The sequence below is a fragment of the Anolis carolinensis genome, chromosome 1 (assembly GCF_035594765.1).
Source record: "Anolis carolinensis isolate JA03-04 chromosome 1, rAnoCar3.1.pri, whole genome shotgun sequence".
NCBI classification, from domain to species: Eukaryota; Metazoa; Chordata; class Lepidosauria; order Squamata; family Dactyloidae; genus Anolis; species Anolis carolinensis.
In genome coordinates, this window is record NC_085841.1 from 215,076,614 (window position 1) to 215,095,533 (window position 18,920).

The window sequence follows — 18,920 nt, forward strand, 5'->3', positions numbered from 1 at the left end:
TGGTGACTGTAGATTACTGTATACAATGTATCTAGAAAGAATCAGACTGTTGGGTGTCACAAAGAGCTTCTGATTGTTTTTCCCCTTTAACATGTAATTGTATAGAGGTGCCACTATGTGTACTCCCCATCCACATGCTTAAGACCACTGGTAAAACTTCTTGTCTGGTGGTGTGGATAACTAAACTAAAAAAAAGATTTAAGAAGTGCATGTTGGCTGATGAGGATGAAATAAAATACAGAATCCATATGTAGATAGGTAAAGTATCAAGATTGCAAACCCCAAAGGTCTAACCAGCATAGCCAGTTGCCAGGAATTCTGAGACCTACTGTGTACAAGTTGACCTTATGTGGAGGTGGATTTTTGGGCTTTTATCAAGTTATGGATTTTGATGTGACCTGTGCGTAAATCAATGATTATTCTGTTGATAGTGGAAGGCATCAATGCTACCTCGGGTCAGCTGCCAAGCCAGCAACCACCATTTCCCTACACAAGCATTCAAAAAGACCAGAAGCAGCACTGCAGCAAAGAGAGTAGAGGGGCTTTGTGTTTCTTTTAGGCTCTCATGGGATGGACTAATTTTTTGCCACTTTACTCAGAGAAAGGGGGTAGTTCCTTTCTTGATAAGAGTTCAGGTACTGTACACACATTGACTCATGGATAAGCCAACCCAGGGGTTTTAGGTTGATTTTTTGGCTAAAATTTCTACACAAGAATATATAGTTCAGAATTGTTTATCAAGTTAACAATTCCACCACTAATTTACTGAGAATAACCAGAATCCCAGAAGATGATGCAAGCTTTTGAATTGGCTAGAACTCTTCATCAGACTAAGTTAATTTTTTAAAAATAGCCCACTTCTGGATTCCAGACTGAAACCAGTGTCCTACCAGTTTTCAAACCCTAGACCTCCAGCTATTTTGTACTTCAGTTCCCAGAAGTATCCACTGCTTTGGCCAATGATCACTGGCCAAATCATCCAGAAGATCTGAGTTTGGGAAACACTGAAAAAATGTGCAAACTGTATTTATTTATTTACAGTATTTATATTCTGCCTGAAGGGGACTCAGGGCGGATCACAATGCACATATACATGACAAACATTCAATGCCATTAGACATACAACATATATAGGCACAGAAGCATTTTAACATTCCAGCTTCCGGCTTCATAAGGTTATGCTTGATTCCGACCAGAGGGGGAGCTGCCATTTCACCGTCTACTTGTGACACCGAGTCCTTGATGGCGTACATCTCATTCCGCACACTGCTGGAATGTTTTATGGTGTCCTAAATTAGTTAAATTAGCCTCCCTGCATAAAGTGGTACCTGCTACTCAGCAGATGCAACAGTCTTTTGGGCTGCATAGGTCAACCAAGCTAGACTATTTAATGGTTGGGAACTCACTCCAACCACAAAATCCCTAGGTTGACTTATCCACAGATTAATGTGAGCACTGGGGCCGTGCAAATTTCATTTGTGCCTTATTTGTCGTATCTATTTTGTAAGATTTGTTCATACGACTCGGTATTAAGAAGCACAAGGGGCACCCATGCAAAAAACTTAAGATTCAAAACATGGACCTATGACTTCTTCATTTCTACTATTCGTTAGAGCCTCAAACATACAAGCAGCATGCATTAGCTGAGACTTCTTAAGCATAGCCATGGTTTGTACTACAAGAGTCAAAGTCTAAATGAATGAATAGAATTGAACAACTTTTATGTTATTTGCTTCACATTATCTCAGAGAAAAGTTTTATTTTAATGGTTCACAGAGTTGCTTTTAGTTTGAGGTCAGTCTGCTAGCTTGTACATAATATCTAATACTGTGTGGCCACACATTTCCTCTTGCTATTCTCATAGATATGGGAATCTTGAAAATATTTGTGTGTGCCTTTTCCTCAGCACTTTTGAAACAGAAATTATGTCTTATTCTAGGCCACATGTGTCAAACTCAAGGCCCACTGGCTAAATTTGGCTTGGCATGTCATTTTATGTGGCCCTTCAATACTAGACTACTAGATACTAGGTGTCTTCCAAGAACTTGGAAGGCCATCATACTCAGACAGTGAGGGATCACCTAAGTAAGTAATTTCTTATCATTAGACATCATGACTAAAACTGTCAGCAGTTGTGATACAGTTACATCTGGAAGGCTGCAGTTTGTTCTGTTTAGTCTGGATAGTGGGACTTGAATTTAGATGCAAGGCTTGTGGATATAATGTCTGGTGTTAAAATGTCCATTAACCTTTCCCCAACCTCAAGAGTCACAAATGCTGTTGGGTTGCAATTCCCATTATCCCCAGTCCATGTGGCAGATAATCAAAAGTTATGAGAGTTGTTGTTTGGCAACATCTGGGAACTTGATTTGGGTAAAAACTTAAGAGCACTGACCATTATGTAAAAAAATGAATATAGATGGTCCTCTGTATCCATGGATTCTCTGTCCATTGATCCATTGGTCCTTTATAGGCAACCATAAGGCTGATGTGGCCCTCCATGAAAATGAGTTTGATAGCCATGCTCTAGACTTCTTGAAAAAGAGCCAAAGTCCAGTACATCATTTTATCTTGTGTTGAACATAACTTGTTGCAGAGCATAGGATTGGCTCTTTCAACTCAGTCTCCTAAAGACAATTGAGGGATATGCATGTATTACCACAGGGCAAAATCTCATCACCTTTTAAAAACAAATCTCTTTAAAGCTGTTGCCTGTCCCCAGCATATGTTTAGTTCAAAGTAAGCCTTGTTCATTTCAAAGGCAGCCATTTCAAAGCAAATATTCAGAGCACAACAGACTTTGTATGATTTGATTTTTCTTTAGAATATGAAAACCCTGTTGTGGCTCTGGCTGTGAGGAGGCCAGTGAGAAAAAAGAAAGGAAACGTGGTAGCAGAGATCCAAAATCCAAAACAGTCTCAAGTAATATATTTGGGGTCATGTAATAAAGCAGCTAAAGCTGGCAGTATTACATAAAGAGACGCCAAACACAGGAAATTTTGACTGAAATACTATAAATATGTTTAATTGGCCTCAAAAATCAAGTAAAATGTTAACAGTTTCTTGGGACAAAATCATATACAGTAGAGTCTCGCTTATCTAACATAAACGGGCCGGCAGAACCTTGGATAAGCGAAAATGATGGATAAAAAGGAGGGATTAAGAAAAAGCCTACTAAATGTCAAATTATCGTATATACTCGAGTATAAGCCGACCCAAATATAAGCAGAGGCACCTAATTTTACCACAAAAAAACTGGGAAAACATTGACTCCAGTATAAGCCGAGATACCAATAAAATTACATTAATTGAGGCATCAGTAGTTTAAATGTTTTTGAATCTTTACATCAAACTGCCATTTAAGATATGACTGTTCAACTCTGATTAAATCATTATTTTCATCTTCAATGTAAATGTGCTTATGTATCCTTTTAATAATAATAGAGTGAAATAATAAATGTAATAATAATAATAATAAATGCAGTAAAATAATGTAATAATAGAGTAAAATAATAAATGTATTATTAATAATAAAAATTGAGTAAAATAAATGTAAAAGTAACAACAATAATAGAGTAAAATAATAAATGTAATAATAATAATAATAGAGTAAAATAATAAATGTAACAATACCAATACTAATAGAGAAAAATAATAAATATACCATATATACTTGAGTATAAGCTGACATGAATATAAGCCCACCCAGGACCCTCACCCGAGTATAAGCTGAGGAGGTTTTTTTTCAGTCCTAAAAAGGGGCTGTAAAACTAGGCTTATACTCAAGTATATACATTACATTATGAATTTACAAATTAAACACCAAAATATCATGTTTTACAACAAGTCAACAGAAAAAGCAGTTCAATACATGGCAATGTTATGTAAGAATTACTGTATTTACGAATTTAGCACCCAAACATCACAATGTATTGAAAACATTGACTACAAAAACATTGACTACTAAAAGGCAAACTGAGCTGGATAATCCAGAATGTTGGATAAGCGAAGGTTGGATAAGCGAGACTCTACTGTAAATCTGAATCGTACAGTAGACACTGACACAGTCACTGTTATGATTAATATATGTCTAAGTTGGGAATTTCCCCTTTTATTTCTCCCTTTCTCAATAGAATAATGGTCCTAAAATAATACTCATTAGATAACTTCATAGACTACTTTGCACATTTATGACTGGAGTGATTGGCTCCATCATACTGACATGGCAATCCAATAAAATTCTGTTTGCATTTAATGAGATTTGACTGGTGGAAACATGGTAGAAAAATCAAAAGAGAATGACTGCAACTTTCCTTAAAGACCATCAATCAATCATCCGGATCAGTTCATGGATCAGAAATTAGGAATTGCTAGAGAAATTACAAGTAGCAGTAGTATGTTTGCTGAAAAGTCATGAACAGTTTATATGCCAACAAAATAGCATGGGAGCTGCTTCCCCACAATCTGGTTTTAAGACATCCAAGGAACAGACAATTTGTAAGAATCATTCTGACAGAAAGGGAGAATCACGCAGTTCCAGAAGAATAGTCTTTGGGGAAGAGCTTCCATAAAAATACATCATAAGGCTTTACCCCCAAACGTCTTGTTGCCCTTTTCAAATAATATTCAGAACAGTATACAGGCAATCCCCAAGTTACGCACAAGATAGGTTCTGGGTTTCTGCGAGTCTTTCAGGCTGTATTGCCATGTTCCAGAAGCTTTTCTCTCCTGAAGTTTCGCCCACATCTGTGGCAGGCATCCTCAGAGGTTGTAAGTATGTTGGAAACTGGGCAAGTGGGGTTTATATATCTGTGTAAGGTCCAGGGTGGGAGAAAGAACTCCATTAAGGTGAATAATTACACCATCCACACCTGCCTCCAACAGACAGAGTTCTTTCTCCCGCCCTGAACCTTACACAGATATATAAACCACCCTTGCCTAGTTTCCAACAGACCACACAACCTTTGAGGATGCCTGTCACAGATGTGGGCAAAACGTCTGGAGAGAAAGCTTTTGGAACATGGCCATACAGCCCAGAAAACTCACAGCAACCCAGTGATTCTGGCCATGAAAGCCTTCGACAATACAAGATAGGTTCTGTAGGTTTGTTCTTAAGTTGGATTTGTATGTAAGTCGGAGCAGGGACATTTTTTAAGTGTAACTCCAGCCAAAAATATAGATATTTTTAACTTTGGAGAGCATAGAGAAAGGATAATACCCCAGTGGCTTTTTTTGCTGTCTGTGCCCCTATTCAGAAGATTTCACTTTGCTTTTTGTCCCTGTGATAATTGGATTTTGGAAAATTTGGCTTGTTGTAGATCAAGGATTGGTGATAAAGCTTCTGTGGAGACCTTTTCCCCATTATAACTCTTTCAGAAGTGAATTTCCCTTCCTTAAAGGTAGATTTATCTCACTTCCTGTTGTATCCCCCTATTTCAAACTGTAAGTCAATGGTAAGTTGGATGTTTGTAACTTAGATACTGCCTGTAATGTATTTAAGGATCTTATTGTATGAAAGTGGCATACTAATTGTGCACAAACCATTGCTGGTTTGTCACCTTCCCAAGATAAACCCATCGACTGCAATTGATCGGGAAACCTGTCAATAGCCCCAGAGCACAGCACAGTCCTGTCACTAACCTCATGCAATGAGACCAATCCACTTCTGTGCTGGCATGATAGGACTGAAGCAACACAATGGGACACAATTGTCCTCTCTCACTCTCCCACACTCCTGTCCAAATTTTTGTGGCTGTTATTGTTGTTGTCCTCCTCCTCCTCCTCCTCCTCCTTACCTTAATTTACGGAAATGACCAAATTTGTTTTTACAACATTATTTGAAAATTGGATTCTGGAGCTATAAAAAAGGTAAAGGTTTCCCCTGACGTTAAGTCCAGTCATGTCTGACTCTGGGGGCTGGTGTTCATCTCTATTTCTAAGCCGAAGAGCCGGCATTGTCCGTAGACACCTCCAAGGTCATGTGGCCAGCATGACTGCATGGAGCGCCCTTACCTTCCCACCGGAGCGGTACCTATTGGTCTACTCATATTGGCATGTTTTCGAACTGCTAGGTTGGCAGAAGCTGAAGCTAACAGCAGGCGCTCACTCCGCTCCTGGGATTTGAACCTGGGACCTTTCGGTCTGCAAGTTCAGCAGTTCAGTGCTTTAACACACTTCACCACCGGGGCTCCTTAGCTCTGGAGCTATGGAAGGGTGGAATTATGCTATCAACCAGAAATGCTGCCATGCGACAATGGAATGACAGTGTTGCAGTTTCCTGATGAATGGAGAGGTGCAGTAGCAAAGTTGCCATTCTAGTCAGTTGCAACTCTTGATCGTGTTAATGCCATGGGTGGCTTCATGCAATAAAATTCTAAGAGCTGTAAAGAGACATCTCTTACCCTTTCCTGTTATAAACATAGCTAGACCAGACACAGTACATGAGAAGCCCTGAAACACTTTCAGCTTTCAGTTTCATGGTTCTCCAGTTGGAAGTCTCAACAGGATTGATGGCTATACCACAACTTTAAAAAAAACTCATAAAATAACTGTAGCAGCTAATAACACTGTTTAAAGAATTATGGTGGAAATTCTTCAGTGAAAGCATGTTATAGCAGGAATTACTCTGGTTCAATCAATTATTTTTAAAAAGAATGTGTGTAATTTTTCCACCAGGATAGCGGTATGTGTCACAATTTACCATTTGTGTGGGTGGTCGCAAATTTAGGATGTATATATGACACTAAAATGACTGGGTACGAGGAACTACACATTAAAATGTGACTACCATCACAGTTCTACCACACACTCATACACTGAGTGAGCATGCTAGCCTCTATCTGCTGCTGCTATTTGCTGCTCCAGGAGGCAGAAGGATCATGGCACTGATGTAAGAGCAGTTGTCACCGTTGCAAACTTATAGCTCTTGGAGAGCTTGTGGTATATGCCCAGGGTCCTTAGGAGAGAGGTGCACATCAAAGGTTCAGCCAAAGCAAACCCATCTCTCCCCTGCCCTCAGCTCTGTCCCATATGCACCCACAACAGTAGTTCAACTTTTTACTCCTGTGACTCCTTTTGCATCGATATGTGAACATCACACTCCCCTCCGCCTGCTGGAAATAGTATATGAATAAAAATATTTTGTTTTTGCAGTATGGCCATTGTCATAATTCACTCTCCATATTAACACTGAGGCCCTTTCCACACAGCTGAATAAAATCCCGCATTATCTGTTTTGAACTGGACTATGTGGCAGTGTGGGCTCAGATAACCCAATTCAAAGCAGATATTGTGGGATTTTCTGCCTTGATATTCTGGATTATATGACTGTGTGGAAGGGCCCATGCTCTTTGTCTCCTTACATTATTTCACTTCCTCCCACCCAAGAGACTGCTTCACGGTAAGGGGAATGTGCCTGCTACACCAATGATAAAACCCTTGAATATTAGAAATGTATTTTTTAAAGGAAGATGATTTTGGCTATCTGTGAGATTAGAGGGAGGCATAATTGGGGAATATGCAGAGGTGGGCCTTTTCAGCAGTCACTTCTTCCTCTAACCCTGAACCAGACAAGCTGGCTTCTTCATGCCTTAAGCCAGGAGGATGGCCATCTGTCGGGGGGTGCTTTGAATGTGATTTTCCTGCTTCTTAGCAGAGGGTTGGACTGGATAGCCCGTGAGGTCTGTTTCAACTTTGATTCTATGATTCTATAAAACCACCACAGAGGATTCCAGTCAACCCTCCATATTTGCAGAGTTGACTTTTGCAGATTTGATTATTCATGAATTTGATTAATATCTAGGAATCTATATGTTTTCCAGCATGACATGATAATCAACTTCCAACAGATGTTTATTATGAAGTTGTGCTGAAGGACGTAGGACATTCGTGGAGAAAAAAATTTCTCTAGGCATTTGTAGGTCCTCCAGCACAGCTCTATAGTCAACTTCCAGCAGAAGTTGACCACAGAGTTGTGCTGGTAGACCTACAAATGCCTAGAGAAGTGTTGTCAAGAGGTTTTTTTTAAGTGCTTTCTTTATTTGTGGTCCCCCCTTGTACTCCAAACCTCTGGGAATGTGATGGGCCTATTGTAGTTGGTTTGTCAAGTACACAAGACCTATCCTAGAGAGGTCTAACAATTGGATTACCACTGAAAAGTTACCTCATACACATCAGGAGATAAAACTCAAGAGAACTACTTTTGGTCTTTCCCTTTAAAAAAGAAATAAAACCACAGGAATTTACTACTGCTACGATAACTTCTGCTATTACTACCACCGCCACTACCTGCATCATCAGTGGGCATGGCACTCACAGAATTTCTGCCCCAAGGAGTTTACAATCTAAAATTTTCCATGAGTGAGACAATAAATGGAATACGGGAAAACAGGAGCAAAGGTAATGAGGGAAGAGCCTTTGTTCATTTACAAGAACATTAAAAGGACTCCTGTGCCAGGTGAGTCCTCCCAGGTAAATAATTGGAGCTTTAACTTTAGTTCCAGTAAAGTAAGTGTGTTTGAGCATGTTTCTGCATGCAGGCATGTGTGGATGCACACACACACACAAACAAACATGCATTTCATGCTGTGGGCACGCTTCCACAATTTTTCATTCCTTTGTTTAAAATAGGATGGTGGAAACTATTTATGTACATATTTGTCTTTACAATACAGTAGCCTACAGGTATGCTGAAAAGCAGGATTTAGCTCCGCATACCAGAGCCCTTGTTGTGGGAAAGTGTCGATGTGCCTAGGGAGACTTGCCTTCTAGTGTTTCTATTTTAATCATAGTCACCCAAACTGGGAGATATAATCCTTACATATTGAGACTCAGCCACTCTATCCAATAGTAACTTGTTTAGAAAAAGTTTTTTTTTCTTTTAGTTTTTCATTGGCCATTAGGATTAATTCTGTTTAAAAGTGACTACTTAGTTTATGGCCTATGTTTTGTTTCACACTTGTTGTATTTTGTATTTTGTGTCACACCTTGAGTGTTTTGTGAGCCACCCCGAGTCCCTCTGGGAGATGGCGGCGTGATATAAATAAAGTTATTATTATTATTATGCGAGGAGGGAGCAGAACCTTATTCTTCCCAGTAGGTTCATCCAAAGACAACTGCTGCAGCTTCTTCCAACGTATGTTTATTTCCTCATGTATAGCTTTTGCCATATTGACTGCACTCTGATGTTGCTTGGTTACACATGTCTGAGGTTTTATCTTTAAAATACAGGAAAATAGGGGTTCCTCGCCAATGGTCTATAGCAAAGGGGAACAGTTCTCAGACTTCTTCTTCAGACCAAAAGATTATATGGCAACTAGATGGCTGACTGGTTAATAACAAGTGACAGACCTTCATCGAAATACTGACAAGTGTTGACCCTGCTTAGCTTCCAAGAACTTTTACCTTTAGCCCAAATTCTACTATCACAGGAGCTACTGAGCCTATTAGATGAATATGCTTTTTTTTGTTCCTGTAGACAAACCCTTAGTCTATAAAAGCTTATATGATCAATTTCATTCTCTTGGCATACTGTGAACTAGGCTTGAGTGCAGATCTGTTTTTAGCAATTTCTTTCAGCCAATCTGGCTTCTTCGGTTTGTTCGGGTGCCCGTAACGGCAAGGACCCAGTCCTCATGGATTCCAGTCTGAAATGGGACCATGTGACACTTGATCTTGGCCCTCATCCCCTATTCAGTATCACAGTTTAATCTTTTTGCTTTTCCTTTATTTTCTTGATTCTTTTTATTTAGTGGGACTGGCTGGCAGTTGGTTTTTTTTTCCATGTCAGGAGCAACTTGAGTCGCTTCTGGAGTGAGAGAATTGGCCGTCTGCAAGGACGTTGCCCAGGGGACGCCCGGATGTTTTGATGTTTTTATTTTTAATTATTATTTATTTATTTACAGTATTTATATTCCGCCCTTCTCACCCCGAAGGGGACTCAGGGAGGATCACATTACACATATAAGGCAAACATTCAATGCCTTGTCATTACACATATAAGACAAACATTCAATGCCTTTTACCATCCTTGTGAGAGGCTTCTCTCATGTCCCCGCATGGAGCTGGAGCTAATAGAGGGAGCCCATCTGTACTCTCCCCAGGTGGGATTCGAACCTGGCAGCTTTCAGGTCAGCAACCCAACCTTCAAGTCACTTAGTCCACTACGCCATCTGGGGGCTCGCTGGCAGTTGGTGATGTGTGGGACAGGTGTGTGGGGTTCGCACGTGCATTTGGGAGCTTGGGAGAGTCACCCTTTTAGCTTTTTTCTCCTTCCCTTCCTCTCCTTCAAATACTTCTAAGAGATAATTATTATTATTAATCCCAGCGAACAAAAAGAAAACCCTCATTTTCTGAAAACTACTACTACCTAGTTACTTACCCTCTAGAGTAGAAAGTAGAAACAGCTTTAAGGAAGCATTAAAACTGAAGCAGAAAGCAGAAAGGAGATTGAAGTGTGCCCACTCCAGACAGGCCTGCAGTAGAGAAAAAAGAGTTTTTTTAAAGGAAGCTCCAGGCAGGGCTGTAGCCGGAGTGGGGGTGGGCGATAGAGGTTCAAACCTCCCCCCCCCCATTTCAGGTTTTTTTTAAAACCTGTTTTACTCATGAATTTTAACTGATTAACCAAATCCTCATGAGTGTCCACTGAAATTTATGTCTTGAGTGTTCACTGAAGTTTATCAATGGAGCCTGATTTCTAAATTATTTGGAACTACTCTTCATGATTTGCTAAAAAAAAAGTTTAACCCCTCCCCCCCTTTTTTTTCTGGCTATGGCCTGGCTCCAGATCATCGCTCTTCCTTCCCTACGTCTCCTTAAAATGCCTCGGAAAACTGCTGCAGGGAGAGAAAGTGCATGTCTGCCTGCAGCGCCTCTCCTATAGAGTAGAAACAGCTTTAACAAAGCATTAAACCTGGTCTCCTCTACAGACAGAAGGGAAAGGATCGCAGAAAGAGTGATATCTTAACTCTGATGCTTTTAATCAAGGTCTTAATGAAGGATATGGAAGGGGAGCCTGTGGGAAGTCCCGCCCATAATTGGCTGGATAGGATGGTTTCTCAGTTGCTGACACCCAGGTTCCCTTGAAGAAAAAAAGGAAAGGCTTCCAGGAAGGGTGCTTTCTTAGCCCCGTTGCTGACACCCAGGCTCCCTTGAAGGAAAAAAGGAAAGGCTCATAGGAACAAAAAAGGGGGCTTCATGTTTTCCCCATTGCAGACAATGGGCCATATCTAGCCACTTTTTTCAGCTACGGATCAAAAATTGCTATCCAGCTATCCACCTGTTTTCGGAAGGCGTGTGAAAACGGATACAGGGGTCTACTGGTATCCGGCCAGCATAAACGGATCGAGGATCAGCCAAAATGCACAAGCCTACTATGAACAATTAAGTAAGTGTATATCATAGTATAGGGAAACACATCTTTTCCCAGCTATGTTCCCCCTGTCTGTAGCCTGGATATGAACTCAGGGTGAGAATAGGCTTCATTTAAGTTACAGCAAAAGCATAAAGAGCTGGGCATTCTGGCACAAGTCACATGGCAAAGGATGTGTTCAAAGGCTTCATGGGCTGTAATGAGTCTCAAAGACACCTAATTAGTTAATATAAAGGGGCATGTTTTCAGATCATATGGTGTCTGGTGAAAAAAATGACTGCCTGTTGTCTGGCCTCCTTGCGCATCACACACCAGTTCACCCTGAACAGTAATTTCCTCTGACAAACTGGCAAATAGCTTTGGTCATAATGAGCTAAAACTGACAGGTTGTATGAAATGAGTCCCCCCTTTTATTTAAAAAATGGCTTAAGTTAATAACAGAGAGACCTGAATGATCAGCAAACAAAAAAATCTGTTCAGTGTTGTTGTATGTCACATTTGATCTTGTGACACTTAAAGTTTAGATACTTAACTTTGGCTACCCAGATATTTAAGGTGGAGTCAGTGTGGGAATATTTGTGACTGTCTAGGATGCACACATAACTACCTTTCAATTTGTGTTTAAAGGCATGTTTTCCAGCCACTGATAATCCTGTCCTAGTGCAGTTTTGTGTCTGTCTGCATTGCTAGCTGTTGTTGTTAGTTAAATCTTTATCAGTGATTTGGGCAGTGGAATAAAAGGCATGCTCATCAAATTTGTAGATGACACAACCGTAGTAGAGTAAGGTAGTTAATATTCCAGAAAATGAGTTAAGAATTAACATATTAGGTTGCTGTGCTAAAACTGACAAACAAATGTTAACAAAAAGAAATGTAAGGTGCTATACTTAGAATAAAATACATCACAGTGATGTGACAGCTAAAAAAGCCAATGTGATTCTAGGCTGCATAGGAGTAATGTGTCTAGACAGGAAAATATGTACCACTGTGTTTTGCTTTGGTCAGACCTTGGCTGAAATACTGTGTCCAGTTCTGGGCACCATGATTCAAGAAAGATATTGATGAACTGGAATGTGTCCGGAGGTGGGAGTCCAAAATGGTCAAAAGTCTGGAAATAATGCCTATGAGAAGTGGCTAGGTATTTTTAGCCTAGAGAAGAAAAGGATAAGAAGTGACATGATAGCTATGTTTAAATAATTGAAAAGATGTTACATTGAAGATGGAGCAAATTTGTATTCTGCTGCTCCAGAGACTATGATGTGGAGCAATGGATTTAAACTACAGTAAAAGCTGTTCCATCAAAACCTTTGGAGGAACTTAATTGATGGTAAGACCTGTTCAATGGAAGAATATGCTATCTTTGAGTATGGTGGAGTCGTCTTCTTTGAGCATTTGTAAAGAAAGACTGAATGGCTATTGGTTCAATTCCTACATTGCAGATAGTACTACTTTGTGGTCTTTTCCAATTCTATGATTCTATAGGGGCACGTATCCAAAACATATTTGTTTTAAGTGATTAATAATTTCAAAGATTTCCTCAGCCTGAGAACTAGTCATAAAACAACGATCCCTTAGATACTTATATGATGTATTGTGTCCAAAGTCATTATTTGCAGTCGGATCATCACTGTGATCACAAATTTTAGTCACATCAGTATCCCTCACTAAAGCTTCTTGGAGGAAGTAGATTGTATTAATCTGCCTAAGAATGAGAAGCATTGGGTTCCCAAAGAGTTGGTGCTCTTCTCCGATCACTTCCAATATTGGAATGGTTAATGACTGGGTCTGACTGTTCCAGTTCTACAATCCAAATGCCCCCCAGCTCTGGAACTCTCCCTAGGTAGATTAGATTAGCACCCAACCTGTCCATCTTTCGTAAAGATCTGAAAACTTGAATGTTTCAATGTGCCTTTGATTAATCAATTCATATAATGACTAGACGACCCCCCCCCCAACCCTACTCATGTTTGGCCTTATAGCACTTTATTATCCGTCCAGCCCTTACAGCTATAAAGGACCAGTCCTTGCCCCACCCTCCTAGATCTCAGCTACTGGTTGGTGGTTATTGTTATACTTATGTTTTTATTATATCTGCTGTTGGTTTTATTGTTTTAATTATTGACATGTAATGCTTTTATTTGTACTATATTTGATTTCTGTTTCTGTTGGGCTTGGTCCCCATGTAAGCCACCCTGAGTCCCTTTGGGGAGATGGTGGCAGGATATATACAGTAGAGTCTTGTTTATCCAACCTTCGCTCATCCAACGTTCTGCATTATCCAATGCAGTCTGCCTCCCACCTGGATGCACAGCTGTTTCTCTAGGCAGCAAAACACAGCGGGCCAACACGCCCAACAACATAAGTGCAGCCACACTCCTAAACAAGTGGCAGACTTGTAAAACATCATGTTATGGTGCTTTATTTGTAAAATCATAACATAATTTGATGTTTAATAGGCTTTTCCTTAATCCCTCCTTATTATCTAACATTCTTGCTTATCTAATGTTCTGCTGGCTTGTTTATGTTGGATAAGCAAGATTCTACTGAAATAAAGTTGTTATTATTGTATGACACAGCAAACAAGGTAGATATGCTGGATTTCGTTTCAGAAAATCACAAGTCGAACATTTCCCAAGTGTCTAGGACTGTGTGATGTATTTTCGGATGATGTGCGCAGATCCCAATAGGGTGGCCTTTTGCAGTTGGTAGATCGTAATTTTGTCAATGTCTATTGTTTCCAAATGCCGGCTGAGATCTTTTGGCATGGCACCCAGTGTGCACATTATCACCGAGACCACCTGTACTGGTTCCTGCCAGAGTCTTTGCAGTTCAATCTTGAGGTCCTGATAGCGGCCGAGTTTTTCCTGTTGTTTTTCATCAATGCGACTGTCACCTGGAATGGCAACATCAATGATCCAAACCTTTTTCTTTTCCACAACTGTGATGTCTGTGTGTTGTGTTCCAGAACTTTGTCAGTCTGGATTCGGAAGTCCCACAGTATCTTTGTGTGCTTATTTTCCAATACTTTTGCAGGTTTGTGATCCCACCAGTTCTTTGCTGCTGGGAGGTGGTACTTGAGGCATAAGTTCCAATGAATCATTTGGGCCACATAGTTGTGCCTCTGTTAGTAGTCTGTCTGTGCAATTTTCTTACAGCAGCTGAGGATATAATCAATGGTTTTGTTGGTTTCCTTGCACAGTCTGCATTTTGGGTCATCAGCTGGTTGTTGTTGTTGTTGTTATTATTATTATTATTTTGTTTTTGTGAAATGTAGATCCCTTTTCAGACATAACGTTTTCAACCGGCACCGCCTTTAGGTTCTCACCAAATTACCACAGCTTTCTTCAATTCCCTTTGACTTTCGCTCCTTTTTACCTACACAAGTAACAATGCCTACAGCCAAGATGAACTCCGCAAGTGCTGTTGTACCTTTTCTTCTACTCTTCTCTCACTGTAGCTGCTCTATTAGCTGTTCTGCCTCAGGAAGAAAGCAATCTCTCAACCCACCCTTCACCAGGCATCTCCTGAAGTTAATGAGTTAATGTATATACGCAGCTCAGAATAGATGTTCCAAAGCACCTTACTAGCATCCCTTCTTTACTACTTTAAGATGATGATGTTCACTCTTCTCTTTCAATTTTGTGTGCTCTCTCTCTCACACACACCAGGAATCTTAAACCTCCTACTATCATGTTATCGGTAAAGTCATCTTTCTCAGCTCTCCTCAATCTCTTGAGATAGTAAGTAGGGAATCTTTTGGTTTCTTTCTTGTTTGTTGTTCTTGGGGGGAACTTGTGGGAGTACAAACAGGTCCAACTGTACTGCAGCCATTTTAGCTTTCCAGCTGTTCTGTCTGCCTCTTACACACACAGACACACAGAGAAAGAGAAAGAGAGAGAGAGAGAGCTTTTAGACAAAAATCTAGCATCGCCAGAGGACCCACAACCTTATTAATGGCCCTAGCTAAAGCCCATGCAAGTTATTATAAGACATTTCCAAAGTTTGACAATGCACTGCCCTATAGCTTCATTTTTGTATCTTTTAATTCTTACTGGTAAGCTTAGAATTAGTTGAAGTGATGTTGGAGATTCTGTTATATTCCATATTTTAACTTTGTGATTTGATATTTGTAAGGCCCCAGCCTCCTGATTTTGGAAGCTAAGAAGGGTGAGTTCTGGTTAGCACGTGGATAGGAGACTGCCTACAAATGTGGTGCTGGAAGAGGATTCTATGGGTATCATGAACTGCTAAAAAGGCAAATAAATGGGTCCTAGAGCAAATCATCCCTGAGTCCTCCTTAGAAGCCAAGATGACTAAACTGAAGCTGTTCTACTTTGGACATATCATGAAAAATCACAACTCACTAGAAAAAGCAATAATACTTGGAAAGGTAGCAGGAAGGAAGAACACGTTCTAGGTAGAAAGACTCAGTCAGCGTAGCTAGAACTGTAGCAGTGTGGTTGATTATAGGCTGATGGAGATTTCTCATTCATACAGTCTAAATGTCAACTTGACAGCTGTTAACAATCAACAAGCGTATATATTTGATTTCTATCCTACCTTTCTCTCAATATGGTGCCCAAAAATGCTTATAATACATATTCAATTTAAATATCGGGAACAATATATGGTGCAAAGGTTTTACTGCATATGAAAAAATGACACCTGCTGCACATCCTTCTAGTCCAGTAATTCCCAACCTAATTTTTGACCAGGGACCATTCTCCAACATTAATGCCAAAAGGATTACGAATCAGTTTTTGGCCAACTTTAGATTTGGTTTGGCTATTTGGGGTGCTGATTCAGAAAATTGCAATGGATAGACCACATCAGCTCTAGTTTCTGATACAGAACATATGCCATCCATTAGTTTGCCCACAGAAAACCATATTTAATCATCTAGAGCTGATGTGGTCTATCTGATGTGGGATGGGCCTTGGGGGTACTGCACTCCAGTGGCTCCAGTCCTTCCTGGAGGGCCGTTCCCAGTTGGTGAAGCTGGGGGACACCGGCTCGGACTCCTGGCCTTTGACCTGTGGGGTCCCGCAAGGTTCTATTTTGTCCCCCATGCTTTTTAACATCTACATGAAACCGCTGGGAGAGGTCATCCGGAGTTTTGGAGTGAGGTGCCATCTCTACGCGGATGACACCCAACTTTACTACTCTTTTCCACCTAAATCCAAGGACGCCCCTCGGATTCTGGACCAGTGCCTGTCCGCTGTGTTGGCCTGGATGAGGGCGAACAAGCTGAGACTTAATCCTGACAAGACAGAGGTCCTCCAAGTCAGTCGTATGTCTGATCGGGGTATTGGGTGGCAACCTGTGCTCGACGGGGTTGCACTCCCCCTGAAGGCGCAGGTCCGCAGCTTGGGGGTCCTCCTGGATTCGGGGCTGACGCTTGAGGCCCAGGTGTCGGCCGTGGCCGGGAGGGCCTTTGCACAATTAAAACTTGTGTGCCAGCTGCGACCATATCTCGAGAAGTCTGATCTGACTACGGTGGTCCACGCCTTAGTTACCTCTAGACTGGATTATTGCAATGTGCTCTACGTGGGGCTGCCTTTGAAGACGGCCCGGAAATTGCAACTAGTTCAGCGCTCGGCAGCCAGGCTTCTAACAGGAGCAAACTACAAGGCGCGTTCCACGCCTCTGTTTAAGGAGCTCCATTGGCTGCCGTTTGTTTTCCGGGCCCAATTCAAGGTGCAGGTTATCACCTACAAAGCCCTAAACGGTTTGGGACCCACCTACCTTAGAGACCGCATCTCCCCCTATGAACCTGCACGATCTCTTCGCTCTTCGGGGGAGGCCCTCCTCTCGCTTCCACCACCTTCGCAGTTGCGGTTGGTGGGGACGAGAGAGAGGGCCTTCTCCGCCTTTGGAACTCACTCCCGAGGGAGATTAGACAGGCCCCCACCCTCCTCGCCTTTCGAAAAAGCCTTAAAACCTGGCTTTTCCAGAGGGCCTTCGACGACTAATTCTTGGGGGTTGATTTGTCTGCCCATTTAATTTAATTAGAGAGTGTCCTACCATGATTATTGATACCTTGTCGAGCACTTCTGCTACGAAGCTACCTTCTTCATGTAGCCCTCTATTTCGGCCCAGAACTGTTTTACCTCCTTGTTTTTAACATGTGATGTATGTTTTGATTGTATGATTGTTTTTCATGTTTGATTTTACAATGTGTCATTTGTCACTGTTTTTACTATTGCTGTGAGCCACCCTGAGTCCCCTCGGGGAGATATAAGAATAAATTTATTATTACTATTATTATTATTATCCAATGCAATGGTCAGCTCTGTGGAAAGGAGCATAGATAAAGTAAATTAAATAAAGAGGAAGAAGGTTCACAGACCAGATTTTCTTTCTTGTGGCCCACTGCTGGGCCGCAGCCCACAGGTTGAGAACCACTGTTCTAGTCTAACCAGTTAAAGCAGTTTTTCTCAACCTGTTTTGGCCTCCAACTCCCAGAAATCCTAACAACTGATAAACTGCCTGGGATTTCTGGGAGTTGTAAGTCAAAACATCTGGGGACTCACAGGTTTAGAACTACTGATCTAGGAGTTGCTACTCTGAGATCTCTCTCCCCCAGGTCCTCAGCAGACAAGACTGTGAAGGTGCTGGGATGGAGAGAAAGCCCGCTCCAAAGACAAATATGCAGGTAGACTCCTGTGGGAGATTTGGGCTTTGTTCCCCTTCACCTCCTCATCTCCAAGACGTTATCCAAGTTGGAGAATCCCTGCCTTCTTCTTCATCTGACTAGGAGGCTGCAATGCTTATGTCTGTGTAAAGAAACTTGACAGTAATACATGGAAGCTAAATTTTGATTGTCAAGGCTCTACCAATCATGGAGGAATTACATCAAATGAAATATGCTTTCTTGAGCTTTCATTGGGACAGGTCTTGTGACTTGAAAGCAATACATTAGTGCGGGCGGGGGGAGCTCTGTTTAAATAAATTCAGCATATTAGTTGGCTTGATGTATTGCAGTTAGGCCCTGAGGACCTGTATATTTAATTTCTTTAATAGCTTGGTATTGAATTTATGAAGTGCTGAGCTATACGCATAAATGTGGTCAATGTCAGTTGTCTAAGATGGGAGGTGAGATGTTTCAAAATGATGACCCTTTCCCTTTGAATCATCTCCAAAACAACAGCTGTTTAGAAACTTAGACATCTCCCAAAACAGATGCCAGCCAGCAGGTGGTGCTCAATACGTACTTCAGGATAAGTGAAAGTATACAGATACTTTCCAAAATCTTCTCTCCTCCTCCTTCTCCTTGGCCATGTTGCTCCATATTCCAAATTTATATTAATAATAATAATAAAACTTTATTTCTTTTCCACCCTATCACCCTGAAGGGACTCAGGGCGAATTCCAACAAACAACAGGATACATTCAATGCCTTCAAAAAACAGATAAATATTGGCATAAAATCCCAACAAGACCCCACATACAAATACAGCGTTAAAAACATAACATCAAATTAAACCTAATATCAGTGAATTGAGTTATACATAAATAACCTAAACCAATATAGTATTAGGGAAATATCCTT

The 18,920-nt window shown here is 40.9% G+C and overlaps 1 long non-coding RNA gene across 2 annotated transcripts in view; it reads right to left on the minus strand.

The window, feature by feature from the left end:
• Positions 1 to 9,123: 9,123 nt before the first annotated feature.
• The window catches only part of LOC134294335 (uncharacterized), a 43,698-nt gene continuing 33,901 nt past the window's right edge, over positions 9,124 to 18,920 (minus strand). The window contains exon 3 of one of the 2 annotated variants that reach the window (XR_010001269.1): positions 9,124 to 10,472. This is a non-coding gene — a long non-coding RNA (uncharacterized LOC134294335). Of the gene's footprint in view, positions 10,473 to 15,152; positions 15,228 to 18,920 lie in introns of those variants that run through there. The other variant, XR_010001271.1, reaches the window with a different exon arrangement.